The following is a 13,477-nucleotide window of genomic DNA, read 5'->3' on the forward strand; positions in this document are numbered from 1 at the left end:
CTTCTTCTGCTGAATCAGTTTCTACACAGTTATACAGTAAAGTTGAGTGAGTATCAGCTATTCTGAGCTGGTGTGAGTGAGTGGAGACGGGGCTAATTTGCATATTCATGCATATTCAACCGTTACAGGACCTAAATTATAAGTTTTATACCTTTATGTAAATCTGAACTAAAATCTTGGTCATGACCATGTTGCGTTTTGACAGAATACACTCACAAACAAGCGAACTACTCATATCATGCCATGAATCACTCAAACTTTCCCTTTTTTTCTTTCTTTCTTTTTTTTAACCTTTTTTGAGGCGTAATACATTAAATGACCAGAGGAGGTGAAATGAACTCTCTTCTTTTTTTTTTATGTGTTACAAATCAAACGGATGCAAACATGTGTGTCAATTATTCAACAGAAGCAACAAGTCACTGGTTAGTAGGTTTGCTATATAAAGTGAAAGCGATGGACCGTTTTCACCATTGTTGCCAAATATGCAGATTCATTGACCACATGTTGACCTGTGTGTGTCACACACTGTAAATGTCACAGTCAAGCCTGCCAATAGAGTTTACAGCAAATATGCAACATGTAGAAATATAAAAGCATTTAAAACATTTCTGAATTGTATACATTTAGTATTCAAACATAGATCTCGCTGCATTTTTGGAAAGTTTATAATAACATTAGGGGTGAGAAAATGATGGTGTTTGTATGTAGTTTATTCTTTCTAAGTGCCTGCACGAGTATAACTGTAAATACTAACATTACATCTCACTGTAAATATTTGGTTACACTGTATTTCGTTAGTCCACTTTATAACGTTGCACCTACATGTCAACTAACTTTCATTAGATTATTAGACTGTAGTAGACTAGCAATGTTAGGTATTAGAGTTAGGGTTAGTAGAATAAGTTGACATGCACTTGTAAAGTTACTTATAGTCAGTAGAATATCTGTTGAGGAGCATCACAATAAAGAGTTAGTAGATATTAAGCAGACCGTCTACTAATACTCTATAATACTCTAATGAGAGTTAGTTGGCATGTTGCAAAGTTACTCATAGTCAACAGAAAGTCTAAAGTCGACCAAAATAAAGAGTTACCAAATATTTGTTCTAATCATTTACTGTAAATAATGAATGAATTACAGTTGTTAATGATTGCTCAAACACATTTCTTGGAATTATGACTCATTTTCTTGAAACTCAACACAAATTCCTAACTTCTTCTCACCCATTTACCCAAACTTCCTACTTTCAGGTCAAAATGAAGCTGTCCACTCAAAACCATTAAATCTTGCTGAAAACCAAACTTTTCCCTCTGACATCACACACAAGCCCTCAAAAACACACACACTACAACATAGTCTTACACACTGGTGAGATAAATTCAAAACAATACTACACAAAAGTTCTGAAGAACACCTACACCTGTTTCTGATGGAGGCGACGGGGCAGCGACTCGTGTTTGGCTGAACTCATCATCACACCATAGACATCAACATGGTCAACAAGAGTAGCACCAGTTTCATCCGAGACTGCTTGCCTCCTTTCCCTTCTTCCTCCTCTTCCTCCTCCTCCCTCCTCCTCCTCCTCTTCCTTCTCCTCTTCCTCCTTCACCTCCTCATCCTCTTCCTCCTCCTTCACCTCCTCATCCTCCTTCTCCTTCTTCTCTTCCTCCTCATTTACCTCCTCCTCCTCCTTCACCTCGTCCGCCTTCACCTCCTTCTCCTCTTCCTCCTCCTTCACCTTCTCCTCCTTCTCCTCTTCCTCCTCCTCTTCCTTCACCTCCACCTCCCTCTTCCTCTCCTCATCCTCCTCTTCCTCCTCCTCCTCCTTCACCTCCACCTCCGCCTCCCTCCTCCTCTTCCTCTTCCTCCTCCTCCTCCTCCTCCTCTTCCTCCTCCTCCCTCTTCCTCCTCTTCCTCTTCCTCCTCAACCTTCACCTCCTCCTCCTCCTCTTCAGCCTTCATCTCCTCCTCCCTCCTCCTCCTCCCCCTCCTCCTCTTCCTCCTCTTCTTCCTACTCTTCCTCCTCCTCTTCTACCTCCTCTTCCTCCTCAACCTTCACCTCCTCCCTCTCCTCCTCCTCTTCATCCTTCATCTCTTCCTTCTCCTCATCTTCCTCCTCCTTCTCCTCATCTTCCTCCTCCTCCTCTTCCTTCACCTCCTCCTCCATCCTCCTATTCCTCCCCTCCCTCCCTGTTCTGACTTGAGTGAACAATAAAAAAGGGTTCGACAACGATGTGCTTAAAACTTAAAGCTTAAAACTTAAAACGTACAAACTTTTGCGTTTTCAGGCACCAAAACGACGTTGTCGTGTAAACGAACGGCCGAAACGCATAAAAAATATTACATTTTTAGTTGAAAACGGTATCGAGTGAACAGCCCCTTAGATTGTTTCCATGATTCCTAGTATGTTCTAATTTGTTACCATGGCAACTCATTGTTTAACTTGAGTTAAGGTGATGATACACAGGGCAACCTTTTGAGCAATGTTGCCGTCAATGGGCAACCAGATGAGACACAGGGCCCACGACCGATCTAAATGATCCAGATAGAAATGTATTGCCCATTTTCAAGGAAAGTGCCCAAGCAACAATCACTCGGTAAGATTGCCCAGCAACATTGCTCAAAAAGTTGCCCTGTGTATCATCACCTTTAGGAATAAGTTGACATGCACTTGCAAAGTTACTTATAGTCAGTAGAATATCTGTTGAGAAGCATCAAAATAAAGTGTTAGCAGATATTAAGCAGACCGTCTACTAATACTCTATAATACTCTAATGAGAGTTAGTTGACATGTAGTTGCAAAGTTATAGTCAACAGAACGTCTAAAGTGGACCATCGAAATAGTGTAAGCAAATATTTTTCTAATCATTTACAGTAAATAATGAATGTATTAAGACCAGTTATCATGTTTTGCTGATATATGAATATTACAAAAATTATATTTAGTATATTATATATTCAACAACCTCCTCAGAAGCTCCGTTTGCGAGAGCAGAGAGTCACACATTGGGGCAAAATAAACCTCCTTATCTCATTCCCACAGTCATGGTTAATATATCGATGTCTGAATATCAGCATGACTGATACGTTTTTTACATATAGTTGTGCAAAGAAATTCAAAAGTAGGCCATCTTTGTTTGGACCATGAGAAAGAAAAGGGCAATGTTATTTGAAAAGTTGTTTCTGTCTTCAAGTTCCTATTCAGTGTGGTTTGACACGTGCTGGAAAACAGTCATAAAAGTGCTGAAGTGCAGAACTGTGTGGTTGTGGTGGCACGGATATGACAAATGCTAGAACTGAATGTTTCTGATAAGAGAACACTGTAAAAAAAACACCTAATTCAACTTGAAAACTTGAGTATAATCTGTATAATCAAATTGGCTTTACAAGTCAAAACATAAAAAAAATGAAAGTTGAAATGTTGTCATATTGATTATATATAGCCTATATATATATATTTTTTTTTTACAAAGATGGTGGAAATGCAGAGATGACGTCAATGCTGCATTTTCTCACTGATTCTTGCAGCTCTTTTATTAATCTATATTTTCCAAACTGATCTTACGGCTTCTCCTGCAATATTTATAAACATAAATGACCAAATGAATCATAGCTGAATCAACGTAAGTGAGAAAGACAGCACTATAATGAAAGAATAATTGTAATTCCTGTAACTTATTGTGAAATTCTAAGAACTACTGACATCCAATATCACCATTGCACACATGTGCAAATGTCTTCCTTCGATGACTTAGTACAGATTTTCCAGTCAAGGCAGGATCATCAAACTTACAGGACCTTGAAACACAGATCTTGCATGAAAGTTATATTTACCTGCCTGAAACTGAACATGTGTTGTTCATTCAATAAGGGCTAATTCTGTCATCCAGAACTAAACTAAAACTAAAATTCCATCTAAACAAAATATTTTCTAATTGAGCTCAATTGGTTGGGGCAAGTTGTCGCATTTATATTTGGGCAAAGTGTCACATGTGTTTCATAGGTTCACTTCTCAAATAAGTGTCAATAAACAGCAGTGTAGGATAATGCTAAATCTGGCAACCCAGCTATAACAGGACACATTCCACAGCTTTAACCAGTGTTTTCTTAAAGTTAAGATAAAACATTCTTTAAACAACATAATTATTTATGTTGGCCTGAGAAACCATGAGAAAGTCAAAATAGTGACATTTTAAAGACAGTGTGCAATGTTATTTGACATTTGATTATTCCACTTATGTAGGCCTACTTTGAAAACCTACAAACCCGAAACCTGATTTCTTTATGCTTTTGCTTGCACGTTGATTATTGTGAACTTTAACTTGTATACTTTTGCTTTAATAATAAGCTTATTTATTAGAATACAAAATAACATGGGGCACGGAAAAATGTTCTGAAAACAACATTTTGCAAGTAAAAACAAGGTTAGGAAAATGTTGTACTAACATCATTGTAACCTTTCAACATTGTAATCATGACAAGAAAACTGGACATTTTAATGTTTTATAAACATTGTAAATTGTTGTTCCCACATCATTTTTAATAAGCTGTGTATATACATATGCACTGTAAAAAAAAAGTCAAAAATTTCTAGTGACTGATAACATCTAAATTTTTCAATTAGTCTGACGTGTTATTTCTCATTGAGTTAACAGACTATTGCAACAAGAATTGCACTTGGGCCAATTTAAAAATTTAGATGTGACCAGTCACTAGAAAATTTTGACTTGGAGAGGTTAGAAATGTTTTACAGTGTGGCTATGTGATAACATTCCACTCTATTCGGTACATAAACTGATAAATAAACTGTTGAAACCTTTTTTTTTTTGTCTTTCTTTTTTTTCAGGGGAGATGATTGTAGTCAACTTGACTTTCATCACAATATCACAAAACATTCTGACAGTTAAACCTTGGCCTCAATACATAATAGCCTATCTATAGGCCTATGATGAGTAACATCGAAACTGTAAGGTGTTACCAAACAATCAGGTAAGCTCTACTTTCATAAGTTTTTTTTTTTTTTTTTGGTAGCTTGAGGCCTGATAAGGTGGAAAGCACCGTATCTTTCATTCCACCGGGTTGCCAGATCACACAAAACACGAAAAGCTTACAATACACATCATGTCAGCAGTATTCATATATTAGAAAACATATTATTTACCAATCAAATAAAAACAATAATGCATGATATACAGTGTATAATGGACTAACGGGGGACACGTCGCCTCATTACTGTGTCAGGGTGAATATGAATATTTGGCAACCCAGAGTGAGTCCAGTCGACTGTCGAAGGGAAAAGCGCAGATCTCCGAGCGACCGAGTCAGGAAATGTTGTTGTTCGGGTTCCGGACGCACATCTGAAGTCGGCCTGAGAGTTTGGGAAAACCGGTTTGCGACAATGTTAAAGGACCCTGTATTCCAGTTTGGGGTGTTTTACGCCTTATTGTGTCATTGTGCATTTGGTTTTGGTGAGTATCATATTGCTAAAGCTGCTTGTGCTAACGATGTCTAACGTTATCTATCTCTGTTCACATGAGCGCGTGCGTCCAATAATATGATACGTGTGATTTCAGAAATATTCAGTAAAATAACAATTTATACAGTAACGTTATGTTTTAAATAATCGCCACTTGTGTTTGAGCTGTAGGCTATAATTCAAATGCGTGGATCATTTCTGGTAACCGAGCTGCGGTTCCCATATCATAGGCTATCATTTCCCAAATCTGGGAAATGTAACGTTAAGTGTTTTACAGTTGTGATTCCCCTGCCCGAAAATGCATTCTCGTCTGGGCGGTTTTTGAGTTCAATCTTTATTTAAAAAAAAAATTATAATAATACCCTAAATATCTTGGGATTCAAAATAGTTCACGTTGTTGTTTAAAAAAGAATGCTAGAACTTGTGTGGTATAAACGCTTAAGGCCTGTGCGCGCACACACTCAAACAGTCTCCTTCATAATGTGTGTTTTCCAGAATGGCATACTAACTAAGAGAGTCGTAGTCGAGGGACTTTATTTGTAATGTAGATAAAAATGTTCCTCCTGCTCACTAAGAACAACGACTGAAATGTTTACTGTGCTAACGGTACTTTATGCTTAACAAACAAAGGTTTAGCTTACATCGCCACAATATTTCACTGATAAAATTGACCAACCAAAAAGTGCTGAAGCGATTTCTTCATATTAATAAATGACTGAGGCGGCTTCAACTCTTTTGTAAGTGTTTAATAGGGCCTATAGCAGGGATATTCAATTAATATTACTATACTACTGTATAATAATACTGAATGTGGGTTCAGGGTTTTCCTCTTGAAGACTGGACCATTTTTATATTTTGCTTAAAATAAGTATCTACTAAAACCAAACAAACAATGTACATAATAATCAAAACGCCTTCATTATGAGCAGAAAACAAAGTTAACTAGTCATTTCAAAGTTCGTTGTCTTTCCTTGCCATTTACAAATAATTTTCCCAATTTGGCTATAACTAGGCTATATGTTTATTTTGAAATGCTCGTAACATGTTGATTAATAATGCTAAATGTAGATGAAAAAACATCTTGTCACAAATCTGGTTTAAACAGTCACTATATTTGCAGCATTGTTGTTTTCTGCAGTGTTTTAGCGAGAGTATCACACTAGTTTCCTGCTCACTGTGTTTCTGCTACTGTTGTTATATCTCTTCCTTTGACGTTTTTGCCTCTAGATGAAATATTAAGAGTGGATATAGAGACAAAAGATCATTATCATAAATGACCTAACGCTTGTGGTGTAAACTACTCCGTTGTTTCGACACGCTGCTCACTTTAACTACAGTAAAATGGTGCTACAGTTATTATTATGTGTTGCGGTCTTGTTGGAATTGAATATGCCTGGTCTATAGCTGTTTGGTAAGCCAGCCAAAACACCATTTTATTATTTCACCTGTATATTACCCTAAAGCTTCCACTAAGAAAAATATTCAATTACAACGTACAAATCAACTTAGCAACAAGACAAACACTGCAGTGCATTACCGCAATAATACTGTAGTCCTGATGTTCATTCACTGCGATTGATAACTGAGGCGCAGGATTGGCGTCAGTTGCTTTTGTACGAAACGAGAGCAAGTCTGTGATGTGATGTGATAATAATACTGATAATAATTAGTGGGAATATCTGACAGCTGAGTGCCATGATCAATCTTTCTGAATCAAGAACTCCAGAGAGCTGTGATATGTAATACGATGTGTAATAAGATATGTGCTTCTGTAGAGAAAAAAACAATTCCCAGACAGCAAACGTGTTTTATAAAGAGCACTTTGTCTGGAAGGCATCTAATCAAATCAAGTCACGTCAAGCCACATGTTACAGTACAGACTGTTTCAAAGCATCTTTACAGTGATAACAGGGAAATATTGCAACAAAGTTTGTTTCTGATAGCAGATCTTGAAGAAAACGGTGTCATAGTCAAGCTTAAGTAAGTTCAGTGAGTTCATTTCTGTTGTAAAAAAGTTATTGATTTAGTTCATTTATCTATTCAGTTTCCAGATTCCTGGTAGAGAGCAACATTAATCATAAGAAGCAATCCATTAGTCTGAGAAGTTGTTGTAAGCATGCAAGAGAGGACAGTGCAGGCCGTCCATCATCAGACATCAGGACAGACATGAAAATCTGCAGTGCTGTGTTGTTATATATTGTAACTTTATTTTCATTGCAACACTCGCCAACCCACCAAATGCGGGTAAATATCAACTGTGGCGGGTAATGCTGTCAAATCACTTGCCAATTTGGTGGGTTACTCATTATGTTTACTCACTTTGCTGGGGAAGTTCGTGTAGACAAATCTGCGCAGATTTAGCGCAAATCCTCGCGAGTCATCATGATTGCGCAGAATCTGCTCATATCTGGCTTACTTGAACACACGTCACTACGCAACAAATAACGGCGCGCTTGTTCATTTGGATTGAAGCAATAGCGAAGATTAAAATGCATAAAAAAGACTGTTATTTTCCAATATCCTACATTTTCTTGATGTTCTTTGTACTGTATTGATCTGTCCACGTAAAACACATTTTTGGTGACGAGGATAAAAGAGGAAGGGTGGAGATGCTGGATGACTAGATTTTGTGACTAAAATACGTGAGTAACACTGAATAACACGCAAGTAACACTGAGTAACGAGTAACACGCGAGTAACACTAAATAACATGTGTGTAACACTGAGTAACACACAAGTAACACACAAGTAACACTGAGTAACTAGTAACACTGAGTAGCTAATAACACGTGAGTAACTAGTAACAGTGAGTAACACGTGAGTAACGAGTAACACGTGAGTAACGAGTAACACTGAGTAACGATTAACACTGGGTAACATGCGAGTAACATGCGAGTAACACTGAGTAACGAGTAACACTGAGTAACGAGTAACACTGGGTAACATGCGGGTAACACTGAGTAACGAGTAACATGTGAGTAACACTGAGCAACGAGTAACACTGGGTAACATGCGGGTAACACTGAGTAACGAGTAACATGTGATTAACACTGAGTAACGAGTAACACTCTGATTACATGCGAGTAACACTGAGTAACGATTAACACTGGGTAACATGCGGGTAACACGTGAGTAACGAGTAACACTGGGTAACATGCGAGTAACACTGAGTAACGAGTAACACGTGAGTAACACTGAGTAACGATTAACACTGGGTAACATGTGAGTAACACGTGAGTAACGAGTAACACGTGAGTAACACTGAGTAACGAGTAACGTGAGTAACACTGGGTAACACTGAGTAACGATTAACACTGGGTAACATGTGAGTAACACTGAGTAACGATTAACACTGGGTAACATGTGAGTAACATGTGAGTAACGTGAGTAACATGTGAGTAACATGCGAGTAACACGTGAGTAACACTGAGTAACGAGTAACACTGGGTAACATGTGGGTAACACTGAGTAACGAGTAACATGTGAGTAACACTGAGTAACGAGTATGAATGTCCCCTAACAACCAACTCTTGTTTGTAATTACTATTGTGTACTTTATTTAATTTTTTTGTGCTTCCTTGTCATTCGTTCATCATCTGCGCTTTATTTTTCGTGAAGCATTACTCTGTTGCGCTTCTGCTACGATAAACAGACATCCACTCTTGTGAGTGTTAGGGAGAGTCGCGCTGACGATTGCTAGAGAATGTGGTGTTTAGCGTCGGGGTTCGAGCACGACTCGGAGCAGGGCGTTTAGGATTGGAGTTGAGATGCACCGATATTAACATATTGGCCGATACCGATAACCGATAATTCGTTATTTTTGAAAGCCATTATTGTCAGAAAAAAATCAAAATCCAATTCTTTTAATATAATTTTTGAGAGCCTGATTACAAAAATAAAAGTTCCAAGCACACAATTAAAATGTTCTCATGATAATGTTATGTAGCCGATATGACAGACTTCTTTACTGTATTTTCCTTTTTGATTCCAATCATATTTCAAGCAATTAAAAACCATCATGGTGAACTGATGATAACTGGGTGAACTGTTTCTATATGATAACATTATAAATGAACATATATCGGCCGATATAACGTGCATCCCTAGATTGGAGGATGAGTTTTGGAAGAGAGGGTTGTGTTGGTTTGGGTTGATTTCAGTTATTATCAACATTGTCCAACAGTGTTTTTGAAATGTCCCTTACCCTAATGGGATGCCTCATAAAACAATTTACTTTCAATTCCAGGAAGTTTTTTAAAATCCCTGTGGACACAATGCTCCCGGAAAAGAGGCTCTGGGCAGTCGGTCTGTCGCCTCTCTTTATGTAGGGAGACTTGTGGAAATGCTTAATGTTATGATTTGTGAGGTTGAGTGGTGGAGTCAGTTATTATTCATCATCAAGTTGTTCCTATAGAACACAGCAAATATGCAAATAAAATATGCAAGTACTTACTAACAAACCTGTAGTTTTAATATTTAATATATATAATCTATATATATATATATATATATATAATATCTGTAGTCATCACCTAAACTTATGCTTAACATCGATCTATATATATATATATATGAAGAGTTCAGATGCAAAAGCCTCTAAGTGCCATCTGAAATTTTCTTCTAGAATGATAATTTTTATCAAGCTCGTATATTTAAGTTCAACAATTTCAATTAAATGGCAATGCAAACGACCTATTAATTGTCATTTAAGTGAAATTACTGAACTTAAATATACAAGCTTTATAAAAATGATCATTCTAGAAGAAAATTTCAGATGGCACTTAGAGGCTTTTGCATCTGAACTCTTCATATGTGTGTATATGATAAAAACCTCAGTATTTCTAATTATGTTTATCTGAAGATAGAATAATCTATATATAATGTAACTTTTAGTTTCAAGTTTTAAAAGTTTTACATGCAGGTACTTGCATTTCTCCTGCCTTTATGCACATCGGATGGCTTGCAGAGGCAGATTTCCCTTTACTTTAGGGTTCACTTAGCACTTATCAGCAGGGATTATATTTCTATTGAACTCCATAGTGTCGGTTTGCAGTGGGTCTCAGATGACCGTAGTTCGGCTTTAGGGCTCAAACGTTTGTTCGTATGATTGCTTGTGTTTGCGTGAGAATGTTTCTCTCATTTCTCTCTCTCGCTCTTTCACTTCCTTCCTGTTGTTCTTTTCATTACTTCGTTTCTGTCTCTTGTATTTCTTTCTCAATTCTTGTTTGCACCAAGTGTGCCAGAGTCAGCCAGCCGATGTCTTGGCCAGAGTTTGCTGTCGAATGTACAGTATGGGTGCTATATAACGGGGCACAGACTTTGGTTTTATTTTCACACATGTGTCACAGTAAAAACCACAGCTAGGTCTGATGTGAGCGGGTGTGAAAATGTCACTCATCACACGTGGTTACAGCTGCAAATCAGTGTGGCCTTTAGCATTGTTCGACTGCGACGCTGCTTCTCCGGCTGAAATCAGAAGACAAAATAAACAGCGAACAAACACAGGCTTTTATAAGCAACCGCCTACTGCTGTTTTACATTCCCTGCACTCATGGCAAGGCACAAATAAAACCCTTTTATTTTAGCCAAAATAATAATGTCAAAGGTCACAAAGGTGGCATGTGATCTCAGTTCTTTGGCAAGGCTGTATATATATATATATATATTCCCACTGAAATACTCTCACATCAAAACTAAACTGTTAGTAAGCACTGTGTTAACAGCACTAAACTTCCTCTTAAGTGCAAAAACTGATTTCTGCTTTCTAAATTTCACTTCTCTTCAACAAAGTTTTCTCAAACAAGTCTGATTTAAAAAAAAAAAATTATTAGGTTGATTTTCATTGAGAATTTAGCAACATTTTTCCTCAAAATTACTATTCAGAAACCGCATTATGAGCTTTGCTCAACTGTCTCGCAGTCGAAATATGTCTAGATGCTGTTAGTTACTTGCTAATGTTATGTCCGAATGGTTTAACAATTAACTCTACAACAACAAAAAACAGCTCATTCCACTGTTTATAAAGAAAAAAAAGTCAAGAAGACATTGTTTTTTGCACTATTGAGTGGTGTAACATTTCATAGTCTAACATCAGTGATAAAATCTCCCAGTTATGGCTTTGTGGTTTTTTTAATGTACACAATTTTTATGAGCAGTTTTTTCCCCTCAAATCAGAGTAATCATCATAACCAATGTTGTCACTCAGTTTACTATGTAAAAACGTAGTTAAAATGATCGAGTTGTAGCACCTAATCTACCAGTCTGTGGTAATGTTTCTACTCTCGAGAGTGTTCTACGTCTTAATATTGTGCAAGAGAAGCTTTTCCTGTGACTAGCCACCACTTCCTCAGATCAAGACGACCCCGTTGAGCTGAAATAGCATGCAAAACAATGTACAACAGACAACATCCCAACCTGCAAAAGGGTCATTTCAGGGAGGTATCCCGAAGTAACCCCCTCCAAAACGGAAGGAGGACACGGATATCACCACAGAGTTGTTGTCCCTAAAATATATAAAAGCAAAATACATAATTTCTATAGGCTATAGGCCTATGCAATTATTTGTTAATAATGTTACAATATGTAGATTACTTTTACTATGTATTAGTGCTGTCAGTTAAACGCGTTATTAACGGCGTTAACGCAAACCCATTTTAACGGCGTACATTTTTTTAGCGCGAGGTTAACGTTCTTTTTGGCCTAGCAAACTTTGTAGTTTTTTTCACATGCTGTTGCAACAACTAGTAACGTTAGAAAAACTACAACACCACACCGGATCTAGCTAGACCGGACACAAAACAACAGGCACGCCGCGTACACACTTGTTTGGGTTCGCGAGCCGGCCGAAGAGTAGAAAGCTAACGCTACGTTTTGAGTGGATGGCGAGCGCGAGACGCCGAAATGGATGCCAATAAGATTCTGAATGGAAAGTTTACTTTCCAAGTTCCATTGACAAGACCAGAGTGATCTGTGTGTTTCGTCATTGTGAACTGAGCGATCATCGCAGCGCGTCCAGTCTCAAACACCACTGGATGGCCAAGCACACACACAGCTGATGCGAATTCTCTGATGCGATTATTTGCTCCAAGTGAGAATGTTAGTGTGAAATTGAACACTACAGTATATGCCCAATGTTGTTTTCAATAAATAAAAACATTTGCACAAAGCAAGCCGATCCACGTTTCCATGTTGATAAGAGCATTAAAATGAGAAAAAATAATGGGACAAAAAGAAATTACATTTAGAATAGATAAAAATGTGTGATTAATTGCGAGTTAACTATGACATTAATGCGATTAATCGCGAGTTAAATATGACATTAATGCGATTAATCGCGATTAAATATTTTAATCGTTTGACAGCACTACTATTTATATAAGCTGCTTATACTATTTATGTAAACTGCTTTTATTTATATTCCATTGCAGCTTTAAACAGGTCTAAGGAGTTTGTTGTTTTCATGTTTCAACTAGCCGGCCTGAATAATATGAATGAAATGAAACTTCATTGTCTTTTAATGTCTTTTACAATCATTTATCCCGCCATGGGCAAATGCTGAAGTCACGGTTACAAACTGTACAGCGTGCAAGACTGTCATTATGTTTTACTCTTATTAGACAGGTGTGCACTTTCGTGTAGTCTGGTGTAAAATGTGTCTTATACTTTCGTTTTTTGTGGCGCTCTCCCTCTGGTGCTCCTGTGTCTAGATACACTGAACTGATTACAGTTTTTTTTTTTTCAATTGCTTAAGCACAATTTTGAAAACAAAAGTTGAAAACCAATTGTTCAGACTAATGAAAATATTTATTTATTTTCATTGTACTCAAGTCAGCCAATACTGAACATTTCAACAGAACATTTTCCAGTTTTCATACAGTATTACTGAACGTACCATTGTACTGTAAGACTGTTACATAAGAATACAAATCCAGTTCAGTAACGAATAAAAAAAATTATTAAAAAAACCTAAACATCTCTGCGCCTCGCTGGATCTGGCCACAG

The 13,477-nt window shown here is 37.3% G+C and overlaps 1 protein-coding gene across 2 annotated transcripts in view; it reads left to right on the plus strand.

Annotated features, from left to right (window-relative positions):
- The window catches only part of ifngr1l (interferon gamma receptor 1-like), a 67,099-nt gene that overhangs the window by 37,512 nt on the left and 16,110 nt on the right, over window positions 1–13,477 (plus strand). The window lies entirely within an intron of this gene.

The sequence above is a fragment of the Leuciscus leuciscus genome (genome assembly GCF_965113295.1).
Source record: "Leuciscus leuciscus genome assembly, chromosome: 22".
Taxonomy (NCBI): Eukaryota; Metazoa; Chordata; class Actinopteri; order Cypriniformes; family Leuciscidae; genus Leuciscus; species Leuciscus leuciscus.